The sequence below is a fragment of the Chrysemys picta genome, unplaced genomic scaffold, assembly GCF_011386835.1.
Source record: "Chrysemys picta bellii isolate R12L10 unplaced genomic scaffold, ASM1138683v2 scaf33, whole genome shotgun sequence".
Taxonomy (NCBI): domain Eukaryota; kingdom Metazoa; phylum Chordata; order Testudines; family Emydidae; genus Chrysemys; species Chrysemys picta.
Genome location: NW_027052740.1, coordinates 76891 through 93280, shown reverse-complemented (window position 1 = coordinate 93280; position 16390 = coordinate 76891). Strand labels below are relative to the sequence as shown.

Sequence of the window (16390 nt, the reverse complement as noted above, 5' to 3'; positions counted from 1 at the left end):
AACAGATGGACATCATACCAAAAGGACTGAAGGTAAAAAATCCATTGCAATCAACATACTACACTGAGTACGGTGAGAGATTGTGCCACACACTCTCTCAAAGAAACTGAGGAACCACCTGATCAGCATCCTGTACAGCAGACAGGAGAAGATCAAGAATGAGCTCTCAGAACTGGAGACTCTCATACAATACCAGCCTTCTACACAAACTTCCACGTGGCTGGACTTTACAAAAATGAGACAAGCCATTTACAATGCACACTTCACTTCTCTACAGAGGAAAAAGGACTGTAAGTTATCTAAACTAATACCTGCCACTAGGGGCTATAACAATGGTACCCTCAACTCATCTAACAACATTGTCAATCTTTCCAACCACACGCTTAGCCCAGCAGAAGAGTCTGTCCTATCTCGGGGACTCTCTTTCTGTCCCACCGTCCCCACGAACATGATACAGTTCTGCGGTGATCTGGAAGCCTACTTTCCTCGTCTCCGACTCAAGGAATATTTTCAACGCACCACTGAACAGTGCACTGACCCACAGGAACCCTCCTACCAACACTACAAAAAGAAGAATTCTGCGTGGACTCCTCCTGACGGTCGAAATGACAGACTGGACCTCTACATAGAGTGTTTCCGCAGACGTGCACAGGCTGAAATTGTGGACAAACAACATCACTTGTCCCATAACCTCAGCCGTACAGAACGCAATGCCATCCACAGCCTCAGAAACAACTCTGACATTATCATCAAAGGGGCTGACAAAGGAGGTGCTGTAGTCATAATGAACAGGTCAGATTATGAACAGGAGGCTGCCAGGCAACTCTCCAAGACCACATTCTACAGGCCACTATCCTCTGATCCCACTGAGGAATACCAAAAGAAACTACACCATCTGCTCAAGAAACTCCCAGCTACAGTACGGGAACAAATCTACATGGACACACCCCCAGAACCCCGACCAGGGGTATTCTATCTGCTACCCAAGATCCATAAACCCGGAAACCCTGGACGCCCCATCATCTCAGGCATTGGCACTCTGACGGCAGGATTATCTGGCTATTTGGCCTCTCTCCTCAGGCCCTATGCTATCAGCACTCCCAGCTATCTTCGAGACACCACCAACTTCCTGAGGAAACTACAATGCATTGATGTTCTTCCTGGAAACACCATCCTGGCCACCATGCATGTAGAAGCACTTTATACCAATATTCCACATGAGGATGGACTACAAGCTGTCAGGAACAGTATCCCTGATGAGGCCACAGCAAGCCTGGTGGCTGAGCTTTGTGACTTTGTCCTCACCCACAACCACTTCAGATTTGGGGACAACTTATACCTTCAAGTCAGTGGCACTGCTATGGGTACTCGCATGGCCCCACAGTATGCCAACATTTTTATGGCTGACTTAGAACAACGCTTCCTCAGCTCTCGTCCCCTAGTGCCCCTCCTCTACTTGCGCTACATTGACGACATCTTCATCATATGGACCCACGGAAAGGAGGCCCTTGAAGAATTCCACCTGGACTTCAACAATTTCCACCCCACCATCAACCTCAGCCTGGACCAGTCCACACAAGAGATCCACTTCCTGGACACTACAGTACAAATAAGTGATGGTCACATAAACACCACCCTATACCGGAAACCTACTGACCGCTATATGTCCCTACATGCCTCCGGCTTCCATCCAAGACACGTCACACGATCCATTGTCTACAGCCAAGCCCTAAGATACAACCGAATTTGCTCCAACCCCTCAGACAGAGACAAACACCTACAAGATCTTTATCAAGCATTCGTAAACTACAATACCCACCTGGGGAAGTGAGGAAACAGATTGACAGAGCAAGACGGGTACACAGAAATCACCTACTACAGGACAGGCCCAACAAGAACAATAACAGAACACCACTGGCCATCACATACAGCCCCCAGCTAAAACCTCTCCAGCGCATTATCCACGATCTACAACCTATCCTGGAAAATGATCCCTCACTCTCACAGACCTTGGGAGGCAGGCCAGTCCTCGCTTACAGACAACCCCCCAACCTGAAGCAAATACTCACCAGCAACTACACACCACACCACAGAAACACCAACCCAGGAACCTATCCCCGTAGCAAACCTCGTTGCCTACTCTGTCCCCATATCTACTCTGGCAACAGCATCAGAGGACCCAACCACATCAGCCACACCATCAGGGACTCATTCACCTGCACATCCACTAATGTCATATATGCCATCATGTGCCAGCAATGCCCCTCTCCCATGTACATTGGCCAAACCGGACAGTCCCTCCGCAAAAGAATAAATGGACACAAATCGGACATCAGGAGTGGTAACATACATAAGCCAGTAAGTGAACACTTCAATCTCCCTGGTCATTCTATTACAGATTTAAAAGTCACTATCATTGAACAAAAAAACTTCAGAAACAGACTTCAAAGAGAAACAGCAGAACTAAAATTCATTTGCAAATTCAACACCATTAATCTGGGCTTGAATAGGGACTGGGAGTGGCTGGCTCACTACAGAAGCAGCTTTTCCTCTCCTGGAATTGACACCTCCTCAACTATTATTGGGAGTGGACTACATCCACCCTGATTTTTGAATTGGCCCTGTCAACACTGGTTCTCCACTTGTGAAGTAACTCCCTGCTCTCCATGTGTCAGTATATAATGCCTGCATCTGTAACTTTCACTCTATGCATCCGAAGAAGTGAGGTTTTTACTCACGAAAGCTTATGCCCAAATAAATCTGTTAGTCTTTAAGGTGCCACCAGACTCCTTGTTGTTTTCCTAATATCCCCAGTGATTCTATGGGACAAAATCCCAGGGAGGGAATAAAATTCTGCCACCTTAAACTAGTGTTTTCCATGCCTAGAATTCAGATGGCACCAGGTGGATCAGACTGAACAGGTTACAAACCTCTCCGAGGCACTTACTTTCTCAACAGGGACTTCTGTTTTCTAGTAAAATGGGTAAAAGGAAAGGAGAAAACTCGAAAGAGGCTCCTGCTCACACTCACATATGTGAACCCTAATACTCTCTCAGTCCTCAAAGAGAGCTCGAGAAGGAGACTTGCTGAAGCAAAGCCACAGGGGTCTCTGAGGTTTCCCTGGCCCTGCGCCCCTGTTTTGCCTGGCTGATGTGAGCATCTCTCTCTGAGGTCACCACCTCCCTAACAACTTTGACCAATAGGCTGAGCTCCTGCAAAAGGCCTTTGTGATGTCACTGCCACACCCACCCATCCCCTGAAGTGCTAATATCCTGCTGCTGGCCTGACACTTTGAAGGTTTGAGCTACTCTCTGTGGATCACCCCACTCAATGCGTCTTCATTCTAGGAAGCAAGCCGGTTAGACAGTAAAACATTAGAGGCTGCTCCCAATGCTACACTCAGTGTTTCCAAAATTAATACACTTTATGGCCAGAAGAGACCTTTAGAGCATCTCATCTAACCCCCTGCATATCATAGGCTTCCTGTATAGGACAATAGTTACTTTTTGGGCACAAACATTCCAGAAAGGCATCTAGTTTCATTCAATGACTTCAAGAGATGGAGAATCCACCACTTTCCCTTTCACTGAGTGCCAGGGGGCTCCATTTCCCCTTCCACTAGCTCCCCATTTACAGTGAGCCAGAGCAGTACCTGCAACAGGGAGCGGGAGTTGCTGAAGGCCTCAGAGGCACAACCCCTGCAGTGTCTCAGGCACCTGGCGCAAGTGATGGATGATGCGGAGCTGGTGCCTCACTTTGGCCGTGACGCCCTCCTACTGCAAGGGAATGAGAACCTGTCAGAGACTCAAACGCCCCGAGGAATCAGGGGGAATTAAGGGCACCTGGAACCAGCAGTATTTAAACTGACTACCTGCCCACCACTGAGGGATGAATTCACCTCCTGAACCCCAGAATGGAGTCTTCTTGTCCTTTCTAGTAACCTCCAGTGCCAACCCACCACCTTGTAGGGTGAGCTCCTGCTACCTCCCCCTCAGTACCCTTGACAGCTGTTCTACCTCCAAACCACAGATCAAGTTATCAGAACCCTCTTCTCCACCCCCACCCAGGTTGGGCAGGGAGGCGGCTCAAGCAGGGGGGGCAGGAGGGATTCTGCCAGCAGTGAAGTGGGTTGCGGGGAGGTTGAGATCTTGCCCCAATCATCCCAGACACTAATGCTAAGCCACAGGATGGCAGCATCTAGTGTCATTGGAGTTCAAGCACTATTTCAACCCCACAGTTTTGGATCAACTTCCCACAAGGGGAGGTGAAGAGCACCCCCAGCAACACACACACACACACACACACACACACACACACACACACACACACACACACCACTCCTGGTGGTGGCAGGTGAACAGGAGAAAGGACAAAAGAAGTAAGAGATGAAGAGAAAGGAAGGAGGGATGGAGGAAAAGGTAAAACGAAAATGACAAACACTAATGTCCCCTGTGATTCTACGGGACAAAATCCCACAGAGGGAATAAAATTCTGCCACCTTAACCTAGTGTTTTCCATGCCTAGAATTCAGCTGGCACCAGATGGATCAGACTGAGCAGGTTCCAAAACCTCTTGGAGGCTCTTACCTTCTAAATAGGGACGTCTGTTTTCTAGAAAAATCCGTCAAAGGAAAGGAGAAAACTCCAAAGAGGCTCCTGCTCGCACTGACACATGTGAACACTAATACTCTCTCAGTCCTCAAAGAGAGACCTCGAGAAGGAGACTTGCTGAAGCAATAACCGACACTTGGTGGGATAACTCACATGACTGGAGTACTGTCATGGATGGATATAAACTGTTCAGGAAGGACAGGCAGGGCAGAAAAGGTGGGGGAGTTGCATTGTATGTAAGAGAGGAGTATGAGTGCTCAGAGGTCCGGTATGAAACTGTAGAAAAACCTGAGAGTCTCTGGATAAAGTTGAGAAGTGTGAGCAACAAGGGGGATGTCACGGTTGGAGTCTGCTATAGACCACCAGACCAGGGGGATGAGGTGGACGAGGCTTTCTTCTGGCAACTAGCAGAAGTTGCTAGATCGCAGGCCCTGGTTCTCATGGGAGACTTTAATCACCCTGATATCTGCTAGGAGAGCAATACAGCGGTGCACAGACAATCCAGGAAGTTTTTGGAAAGTGTAGGGCACAATTTCCTGGTGCAAGTGCTGGAGGAACCAACTACGGGCAGAGCTTTTCTCGACCTGCTGCTCACAAACAGGGAAGAATTAGTAGGGGAAGCAAAAGTGGATGGGAACCTGGGAGGCAGTGACCATGAGATGGTCGAGTTCAGGATCCTGACACAAGGAAGAAAGGAGAGCAGCAGAATACGGACCCTGGACTTCAGAAAAGCAGACTTTGACTCCCTCAGGGAACAGATGGGCAGGATCCCCTGGGAGAATAACATGAAGGGCAAAGGGGTCCAGGAGAGCTGGCTGTGTTTTAAAAAATCCTTATTGCGGTTGCAGGAACAAACCATCCCGATGTGTAGAAAGAATAGTAAATATGGCAGGCGACCAGCTTGGCTAAACAGTGAAATCCTTGCTGATCTTAAATGCAAAAAAGAAGCTTACAAGAAGTGGAAGATTGGACAAATGACCAGGGAGGAGTATAAAAATATTGCTCAGGCATGCAGGAGTGAAATCAGGAAGGCCAAATCACACTTGGAGTTGCAGCTAGCAAGAGATGTTAAGAGTAACAAGAAGGGTTTCTTCAGGTATGTTAGCAACAAGAAGAAAGTCAAGGAAAGTGTGGGCCCCTTACTGAATGAGGGAGGCAACCTAGTGACTGAGGATGTGGAAAAAGCTAATGTACTCAATGCTTTTTTTGCCTCTGTCTTCACGAACAAGGTCAGCTCCCAGACTGCTGCACTGGGCAGCACAATATGGGGAGAAGGTGACCAGCCCTCTGTGGAGAAAGAAGTGGTTCGGGACTATTTAGAAAAACTGGACGTGCACAACTCCATGGGGCTGGATGCGCTGCATCCGAGGGTGCTAAAGGACTTGGCGGATGAGATTGCACATCCATTAGCCATTATTTTTGAAAACTCATGGCGATCGAGGGAGGTCCCGGATGACTGGAAAAAGGCTAATGTAGTGCCCATCTTTAAAAAAGGGAAGGAGGAGGATCCGGGGAACTACAGGCCAGTCAGCCTCACCTCAGTCCCTGGAAAAATCATGGAGCAGGTCCTCAAGGAATCAATTATGAAACACTTAGAGGAGAGGAAAGTGATCAGGAACAGTCAGCATGGATTCACCAAGGGGAAGTCGTGCCTGACTAACCTAATTGCCTTCTATGATGAGATAACTGGCTCTGTGGATGAGGGGAAAGCAGTCGATGTGTTATTCCTTGACTTTAGCAAAGCTTTTGATACCTTGACTTTAGCAAAGCTTTTGATACGCTCTCCCACAGTATTCTTGCCAGTTAAAGAAGTATGGGATGGATGAATGGACTGTAAGGTGGATAGAAAGCTGGCTGGATCGTCGGGCTCAACGGGTAGTGATCAATGGCTCCATGTCTAGTTGGCAGCCGGTTTCAAGCGGAGTAGTGCCCCAAGGGTCGGTCCTGGGGCCGGTTTTGTTTAATATCTTTATTAATGATCTGGAGGATGGTGTTGACTGCACTCTCAGCAAGTTTGCAGATGACACTAAACTAGGAGGCGTGGTAGATACGCTAGAGGGTAGGGATCGGATACAGAGGGACCTAGACAAATTAGAGGATTGGGCCAAAAAAAACCTGATGAAGTTCAACAAGGACAAGGGCAGAGTCCTGCACTTAGGACGGAAGAATCCCATGCACTGCTACAGACTAGGGACCGAATGGCTAGGTAGCAGTTCTGCAGAAAAGGACCTAGGGGTCACAGTGGACGAGAAGCTGGATATGAGTCAACAGTGTGCTCTTGTTGCCAAGAAGGCTAACGGCATTTTGGGCTGTATAAGTAGGGGCATTGCCAGCAGATCGAGGAACGTGATCGTTCCCCTTTATTCGACATTGGTGAGGCCTCATCTGGAATACTGTGTCCAGTTTTGGGCCTGTGGAAGCAGAGAAAGAGCTCACAGGAAGGGGATGCAATGCATGACAGTTCGTTAGCAAGAGTTAGGCTAACTGTAACCCTAATAACGCGAGATTTGTAGAAGCGAGGAATGTGTGAGGCGGGTGAGAAAGAACTGTGTAAGAAGTCATTATGACCTGGTATAGATAAGGTGTAGAAGACCTTGTGTAGATAAGGTATAGAAAATATTGTATGTTGGCAAGAGTCAAAACAAGTGACGAAATGAGATATCAAGATGGCCTATGTATAAACAAAACGCAGCTGTCCCTCGTTATTTCTGTAATGAAAGGTATAAATGCTTGCTGTAATTAGTTTCCTGGGAGAGACCTGCTTAGCTCTCTCCCTCTGGGCAATTGTGAGAGTTAATAAAGCATCTGACTTGCTGTACCTAAACAAATAGTGAGAACTCTGTTTTTCTCCGACAGGCCCCACACTACAAGAAGGATGTGGAAAAATTGGAAAGAGTCCAGTGGAGAGCAACAAAAATGATTAGGGGTCTGGAGCACATGACTTATGAGGAGAGGCTGAGGGAACTGGGATTGTTTAGTCTCCAGAAGAGAAGAATGAGGGGGGATTTGATAGCAGCCTTCAACTACGTGAAGGGGGGTTCCAAAGAGGATGGAGCTCGGTTGTTCTCAGTGGTGGCAGATGACAGAACAAGGAGCCTTGGTCTCAAGTTGCAGTGGGGGAGGTCCAGGTTGGATATTAGGAAACACTATTTCACTAGGAGGGTGGTGAAGCACTGGAATGCGTTAACTAGGGAGGTGGTGGAGTCTCCTTCCTTGGAGGTTTTTAAGGCCCGGCTTGACAAAGCCCTGGCTGGGATGATTTAGTTGGGAATTGGTCCTGCTTTGAGGACGGGGTTGGAGTAGATGACCTCTTGAGGTCCCTTCCAACCCTGATATTCTATGATTCTATGATTCTATGAAAGTCACAGGGGTCTCTGATGTTTCCCTGGCCCTGCGCCCCTGTCCTGCCTGGCTGATGTCAGCATCTCTCTCTGAGGTTACCACCTCCCTAACACCTTTGACCAATAGGCTGAGGTCCTGAAAAGGCCTTTGTGATGTCACTGCCACACCCACCCATCCCCGGAAGTGCTAATGTCCTGCTGCTGGCCTGACACTTTGACGGTTTGAGCTACTCTGTGTGGATCACCCCACTCAATGCGTCTTCATTCTAGGAAGCAAGCCGGCTAGACAGTAAAACATCACAGGCTGCTCCCAATACTACACTCAGTGTTTCCAAAATTTGTAGACTTTATGGCCACAAGAGACCTTTAGAGCATCTCATCTAAGCCCCTGCATATCATAGGCCTCCTGTATAGTACAATAGTTACTTTTTGGGCACACACATTCCAGAAAGGCATCTAGTCTTCATTCAATGAAGAGATGGAGAATCCACCACTTTCCCTTTTAGTGAGTGCCAGGGGGCTCCATTTCCCCTTCCACTAGTTCCCCATTTACAGTGAGACAGAGCAGTACCTGCAGCAGGGAGCGGGAGTTGCTGATGGCCTCAGAGGCACAGCCCCTGCAGTGTCTCAGGAATCTGGCGCAAGTGCCGGATGATGCGGAGCTGGTGCATCACTTTTGGCCGTGACGTCCTCCTGCTGCAAGGGAACGAGAACCTGTCAGAGACTCAAACGCCCCGAGGAATCTGGAGGAATTAAGGGCACCTGGAACCAGCAGTATTTCCGCCCAGCACCTGCCGACCACTGAGGGATAAATTCACCTCCTGAACCCCAGAATGGAGTCTTCTTGTCCTTTCTAGTAACCTCCAGTGCCAACCCTCCTCCTTGAAGGATGAGCTCCTGCTATCTCCCCCTCAGTGCCCTTGACAGCTGTTCCACCTCCAAACCACAGCTCAAGTTATTAGTACCTTTGGACACAGACTGGCTAACCTAGTGAGGAGGGCTTTAAACTAGGTTCGACGGGGACAGGTGAGCAAAGCCCACAGGTAAGTGGGGAACATGGAGACCGGGGAGATGGGTCAAAAACGAGAGGGAGTGTGGGCTATATTGTCAGAGAGAAAGGAGGGTCAGGACAAAACTGGGAGGAAAGATCAAACCAGTATCTTAGATGACTATATACAAATGCGAGAAGTATGGGGAATAAGCAGGAAGAACTGGAAGTGCTAATAAATAAATACAACTATGACATTGTTGGCATCACTGAAACTTGGTGGGATAATACACGTGATTGGAATGTTGGTGTGGATGGGTACAGCTTGCTCAGGAAGGATAGACAGGGGAAAAAGGGAGGAGGTGTTGCCTTGTATATTAAAAATGTACACACTTGGACTGAGGTAGAGATGGACATAGGAGACGGAAGTGTTGAGAGTCTCTGGGTTAGGCTAAAAGGGGTAAAAAACAAGGGAGATGTCATGCTAGGAGTCTACTACAGGCCACCTAACCAGGTGGAAGAGGTGGATGAGGCTTTTTTTAAGCAACTAACAAAATCATCCAAAGCCCAAGATTTGGTGGTGATGGGGGACTTCAACTATCCGGCTATATGTTGGGAAAATAACACAGCGGGGCACAGACTATCCAACAAATTCCTGGACTGCATTGGAGACAACTTTTTATTTCAGAAGGTTGAAAAAGCTACTGGGGGGAAGCTGTTCTAGACTTGATTTTAACAAATAGGGAGGAACTCGTTGAGAATTTGAAAGCAGAAGGCAGCCTGGGTGAAAGTGATCATGAAATCATAGAGTTTTCAATTCTAAGGAAGGGTAGAAGGGAGAACAGCAAAATAGAGACAATGGATTTCAGGAAGGCAGATTTTGGTAAGCTCAGAGAGCTGATAGGTAAGGTCCCATGGGAATCAAGACTGAGGGGAAAAACAACTGAGGAGAGTTGGCAGTTTTTCAAAGGGACACTATTAAGGGCCCAAAAGCAAGCTATTCCGCTGGTTAGGAAAGATAGAAAATGTGGCAAAAGACCACCTTGGCTTAACCATGAGATCTTGCATGATCTAAAAAATAAAAAGGAGTCATATAAAAAATGGAAACTGGGACAGATTACAAAGGATGAATATAGGCAAACAACACAGGAATGCAGGGGCAAGATTAGAAAGGCAAAGGCACAAAATGAGCTCAAACTAGCTACGGGAATAAAGGGAAACAAGAAGACTTTTTATCAATACATTAGAAGCAAGAGGAAGACCAAAGACAGGGTAGGCCCACTGCTTAGTGAAGAGGGAGAAACAGTAACAGGAAACTTGGAAATGGCGTGTTGGGGTCCACTAGGCATAGCTACCAGGTAACTCGGGAGAGTGGAAGGCCACAAGTGCCGATGAAGCTCTTTTGCTCTGGGCCTATCTGAACCACAGAACTCCATCTTGGGAACTCTCACCTACTTCTATGCTAACTGTTTACATGCTCTGAAGTAGGCTGAAGCAGAAATGTAATGTCAGCTTTTTAGCAGATGGCTGCAGTTTCACTCACACTAGCAGAAATAATAGAGATAAGAAGCGGGGTAGTTAGTTTGCAGGCGTCTAACTCAAGGTCGCAAAGACTGAGAAAGTTTTCTCACAAGCTTATGTAGAGCTTATTGTAACAGTTGTCTGGAAGGGAGGGGTAAGGGGGAACAGCCAAACAAAGAGATGTATGTAAACAGTTTGGAGTATAAAAGGTAAAAGTTGTTTGTATTTGTTGCACTGGATTTGAGACATGATGGTCTTCTAGTGCCATTTCAGAGCTCTGAAATAAACTTGGCTTGCTTTCTCCCCTCGGTGTCTTTATTGGTGCCAAGCACACCGGGCGACGGACCATTGTTGTCCCCTCGAGCCCTTTAGGGCAGGCAACAGTTTTGGCGTCCCTGGGTGGGCTCGAGGCTGAAATTTAGCCTTGCCCGGATCCCTCCTGGTGGCCGACGGATTACAGCAACGACCGACGCCCAGCGCGCACCGGTGACTTCATCGGGGGCCTCGGCGGAGACGTGGTTTGCTCGACCCCGGAGGGCACAACGGTGCAACGCACACAGACAGTGGAGAAGCAGCTGCGGGCGACGGTGAGGAACCGGTCCCGTTGATAGGGCGACGGTGGGGAACCGGTCCCGTTGATAGGGCGACGGTGACGGTGCAGAACCGGACCCTTGGATAAGGTAGGAACAGTCCAGTGGGGACTTGTCTGTTGTGACCTGGGGACGCCCAGAGTCTGCCTGTTATGACCTGGGGACGCCCAGAGTCTCCCTTGGTATGGGGCAGGGACAGAGTACAGCCGGCAGGGTACAGTGTACACCTTTAGAATGCATTCTGGTGAACTGGAAGGTGTTTGGATCTGATCAGTTGATTAAAAGTAAATTGAAAAGGTTCTGTACAGTTGATTGGCCTCAGTACCAGCTAGAGTGCCAAGAAAGGTGGCCACCGGAAGGATCACTTAATTACAACACGATCCTTCAATTGCTTTTGTTTTGTCAGAGAACCGGTAAATGGAATGAACATCTCTATGCGTATACGTTTATGGTGTTAAGAAATAGGACTGATATTTTGCTCAAGTGCTATTTGACTCCGACAGGCTCGGTAGTAACGGCTGCTAAACCCCAGAACCCTCCCACTGTTGTAATGCCAGAATCGGTGTCCCCTTCGGCTCCTCCACCCCCACAGGCTTTAGAGAGTACCCCCCCGCCCGTGGGATTGTATCCGTTGATTACTGAGAGTGTGGTAGCCCGTCCGGGAACTCAGGAACGGCCAGCACAGATAGTATCTGTCTACTCGCATGTACCTTTTAACCCTGTACATCTAGCTGCTTTTAAGGCAGAGGCAGGAGAATTTTCAACGAATCCAAGCAAGTTCATTTCTATCTTTGAAGGATGTCTAGCTAGTCATAAGCCTGACTGGGATGATTGTAATATACTTATGAGAACCCTGTTGTCTGAAGTGGAGCGGAATCAGGTTATAGCTAAGGCTAAGGATGAAGACAGAGAAGGCATTTAAGGTTTAAAGGGAAAGCTATTGGACACCAGAGGTTGTACAGAGTGGAATCCTCAGAAGTGAGTGTGCTCGTCCTGGTTTGTTGCTTCAAAGCTCTGCACAGAAGTTATGTTACGGGAAAGATGTATGATGGCAATGAGTATGTGTTAATGGTTGGAGAAGAGGTGTATGAGTGAAGAGCGGAAGGTTCCTTTGGAAGTTAGAAGAAGCCGAGAAAGGGAGAAGGAAAGAGAACAGAATGAGTTAACTGAGAGGAAAATACAGCTAGCAGGCCATCCAAGGACAGTGTTCACAGCCAAGACTTGGCTGACAACCAAGAGAAAGGGGGGCCTGAATGTGCCCAAGCAACTGTGAGATCTGCAAGGCATAAGGAAGACAAACGAAGGGTTAAAAAGCAGCTTTGTTGGACAGTATGGGCTCAAGGATTTAAAAATTCCCCCACTCTGTTTGGACAGGCTTTGGCCAGAGACTTGGAGGAGTGGGATAATTCAGACAGAGCCCTCCTGCTGCAATATGTAGATGACTTGTTGATTGCTGCTGTGGGTCTAATCCCTTGTCTCAGAGCTACTGTGAGTCTCCTAAACATTATTGGACTGCAAGGATACAGGGTATCTCAAAGCAAAGCCCAAATTGCTCTTTCAGAGGTTCAATATCTGGGATTTCACATCAGGCAGGGAGAGAGACAGCTCTCAAACGAAAGGAAGGAGGCTATCTGCCAAGTTCCCATCCCCAGCAACCGTAAACGGCTTAGGGCATTCCTGGGCATGGCAGGTTTTTGCAGAATATGGATTCCAGAGTTTGGACTGTGGGCTAAACCTCTGTATGAATGTGTTAAGGGAGCGGATCATGACCCCTTTCACTGGTCCCCAGAAGCGGACAGGGCATTTAAAATCTTGAAAAGGAAGCTAATGGAAGCTCCAGCCCTGGGTTTGCCCGATATATCTAAGCCGTTCCAACTGTATGTGCATGAACGAAAAGGGGTAGCTTTGGGAATGCTTACCCAGCTATTAGGTGCCTGGAAACGTCCTGTGGCATACTTTTCTAAACAACTGGATCAAGTTTCAAAGGGATGGCCAGCCTGTTTGAGGGCGGTCGCAGCTACTGCTCTAGTGCTTGGGGAAGCTGAGAAACTGACACTGGGAGGAACTGTGCAAGTGTATGTTCCCCATATGGTCCAAGCCTTGCTGGACACTAAGGGTGGTCTTTGGCTCACACAGGCTCGGGTTGCTCGGTACCAGGCGAAGCTGTTAGAGAATCCTGAAGTCACCCTGCAGACCTGTCCCTCCCTTAATCCAGCTACCCTGCTACCAGAGACAGAAAAGCAGGAACATGACTGTCTAGAAATCATAGATGTTCAGTATTCTAGCCGCCCAGATCTAAAAGATCAGCCACTCCCAAATGCTGACTTGGAATGGTATACAGATGGAAGTAGTACTGTTGTGGATGGGCAAAGGAGGGCTGGTTATGCTATTGTGTCTCTTCATGATACCGTGGAAGCTGAGAGTTTACCGGCAGGAACATCTGCCCAGCTTGCTGAACTAGTGGCCCTGACTCGTGCACTCGAGCTGGCAAAAGACAAACGGGTTAATATCTTTACTGACTCAAAGTATGCTTTTGGGGTATTGCATGCTCACGCTGGTTTGTGGAAACAAAGGGGAATGCTAACAGCCCAAGGCTCTCCTGTCAAGCATGGGGCTCAAATTCTCCGGCTTTTAGAAGCGGTACAACTCCCCTCAGCAGTAGCAGTGGTACATTGCAAAGCCCATCAAAGGGAAGATTAAGATGTAACCAAGGGCAATGCCAGAGCAGACAGGGAAGCCAAGCGTGCTGCTACCCTGAAATCAGCAACTGAGGAGAATGCCCAAATGCATGCCCTCATCCCATCAGTGGGTGAGCTTGCAGCCCCTCAGTACTCCCAAGAGGACAGAAACCTGGCTGACAGTCTCGGTCTCCAGGAAAAAGAGGGATGGCTTTATTCCACAGAGGGAAAAATCCTCCTGCCCAAGGGCTTGATTCGACCAGTGTTGCAGAAACTGCATCAGACCACACACGCAGGCAGAGAGGCTCTTACCCAGCTCATGAATAAATATTTTCTAACCTCCGGACTTAAACCCCTAGCATCACAGGTACAAGCTGAATGTTTAAGCTGCCAAAAGAATAACCCTCGACCAGGAGTAGCAGTGCCACCAGCCACCCTGTAACCTACCCCAGGCCCAGGATTGGTGTGGCAAATAGACTTTACTGAGTTTCCCAGGACCCAAGGGTACAGGTACCTTCTCGTCTTAGTGGATCGATTCAGCGGATGGCCTAAGGCCTTCCCATGTCGCAACAACACTGCCAAGACAGTGGCTCTTAAGTTTGTCAAGGAAATCATTCCTCGCTTCGGCCTTCCTCAGTGGATGGAATCTGATAATGGAACACACTTCACATCTCAAATTGTTCAAAAGATATCAAGTGCTCTGCAAATCCCCTGGAAGCTCCACACACCCTGGCGACCACAAGCCAGTGGAGTAGTGGAACGCACAAATCAGACACTCAAGCGACACCTCTCAAAGGTCTGTCAGGAGGCCTCTCTTAAGTGGCCTGATGCCTTGCCCCTTGTGTTACTTCGCATTCGTGCTCTCCCTAAGGGTAGGATAGGGCTTAGTCCCTTCGAGATTATGTTTGGAAGAGCATGGCCTATGAATGGTACCCCAGTTCTGGCAGGGGAATGGGAAATGGGGTGTGGTTTCTTGTCTCAGTACATGTGCTCTCTGTCTGCTGTTCTTTCTTCTCTTCACAGGTATACCAAAGATTCACAGCCTCTTCTGCTGGATACTCCGGTCCACTCCCTGCAGCCTGGTGACTCCGTTCTCGTGCGAACCTGGAAGGACGAGCCTCTCCAAGAGAAGTGGAAGGGACCCCACACCGTCCTGCTTGTCACCCATACAGCGGCAAAGGTCGAAGGACACAAGAACTGGATTCATCACTCTCGACTGAAAGCAGTGCCCGCTCCTAAACAGTGGACTGTCCAGCCTGCGGAGAAGACTGCTAACGACGATTTGGGACTTAAGCTGTTATTCAAAAGACAGTAAGGGTCGCTGGGAATGCGTTGTGATCTTTCTGAACAGTCACAGCATACTCCCCGCGAGAACCCTGAGCATTGGTTTTATTTTCTCACAGAAGGCCGACCTGGCCTATGTATTTGGTCTTGTTATTTTTTTGACTTGTTTAAGTGTCAATAATTCTTCTTATCTTCTGGGCATTTGGGTTGTTGTAATTGTATGTGCCCTTATTGGAGAAGAGTGTTGTACCTATGTCCCAGAGTTTTCACAGGACATTAACAAGCACATCTTGTCAGCTGAACGGGCCTTTAACCAGTGGAAGGCCCAGGAAGGGGAACCCACTATTTTGGATTCCCTTTGGGGTTGGATACCTGGTTTAGGGGAACTAGGGGATATAGGGGAAAACATTGTTCGCATCTTGTTCACAGGTGTGGTGATATGTTTTGTTCTTGTTCTTTTGCTCATTTGCTGTAAAGTGCTCATACGTAAGATTTGTACCTCCCATACCCCAGAAGTTCCCTTATACCCTCTCATTGATAATCCTGATTGCATGGAGCTTAATCGCATTCTGTCTTTAGAGTATGAGAAAACTCTGACAAAGGTTTGTTGAGTGTTCTCAAAGGAGGGATTGTTGGGGTCCACTAGGCATAGCTACCAGGTAACTCGGGAGAGTGGAAGGCCACAAGTGCCGATGAAGCTCTTTTGCTCTGGGCCTATCTGAACCCCCAAACTCCATCTTGGGAACTCTCACCTACTTCTATGCTAACTGTTTACATGCTCTGAAGTAGGCTGAAGCAGAAATGTAATGTCAGCTTTTTAGCAGATGGCTGCAGTTTCACTCACACTAGCAGAAATAATAGAGATAAGAAGCGGGGTAGTTAGTTTGCAGGCGTCTAACTCAAGGTCGCAAAGACTGAGAAAGTTTTCTCACAAGCTTATGTAGAGCTTATTGTAACAGTTGTCTGGAAGGGAGGGGTAAGGGGGAACAGCCAAACAAAGAGATGTATGTAAACAGTTTGGAGTATAAAAGGTAAAAGTTGTTTGTATTTGTTGCACTGGATTTGAGACATGATGGTCTCCTAGTGCCATTTCAGAGCTCTGAAATAAACTTGGCTTGCTTTCTCCCCTCGGTGTCTTTATTGGTGCCAAGCACACCGGGCGACGGACCATTGTTGTCCCCTCGAGCCCTTTAGGGCAGGCAACAGGCGGAGATGCTTAATGACTTCTTTGTTTCGGTCTTCACCGAGAAGTCTGAAGGAATGCCTAACATAGTGAATGCTAATGGGAAGGGGGTAGGTTTAGCAGATAAAATAAAAAAAGAACAAGTTAAAAATCACTTAGAAAAGTTAGATGCCTGCAAGTCACCCGGGCCTGATG

At 48.0% G+C, this 16390-nt stretch overlaps 1 long non-coding RNA gene across 1 annotated transcript; it reads left to right on the top strand.

Annotated features, from left to right (window-relative positions):
* Window positions 1-10254: 10254 nt before the first annotated feature.
* On the top strand, window positions 10255-16137 carry LOC135977770 (uncharacterized). The gene is made up of 2 exons (XR_010595215.1): window positions 10255-11140; window positions 14752-16137. It is a non-coding gene; the product is annotated as an uncharacterized LOC135977770 (long non-coding RNA).
* Window positions 16138-16390: the final 253 nt, after the last annotated feature.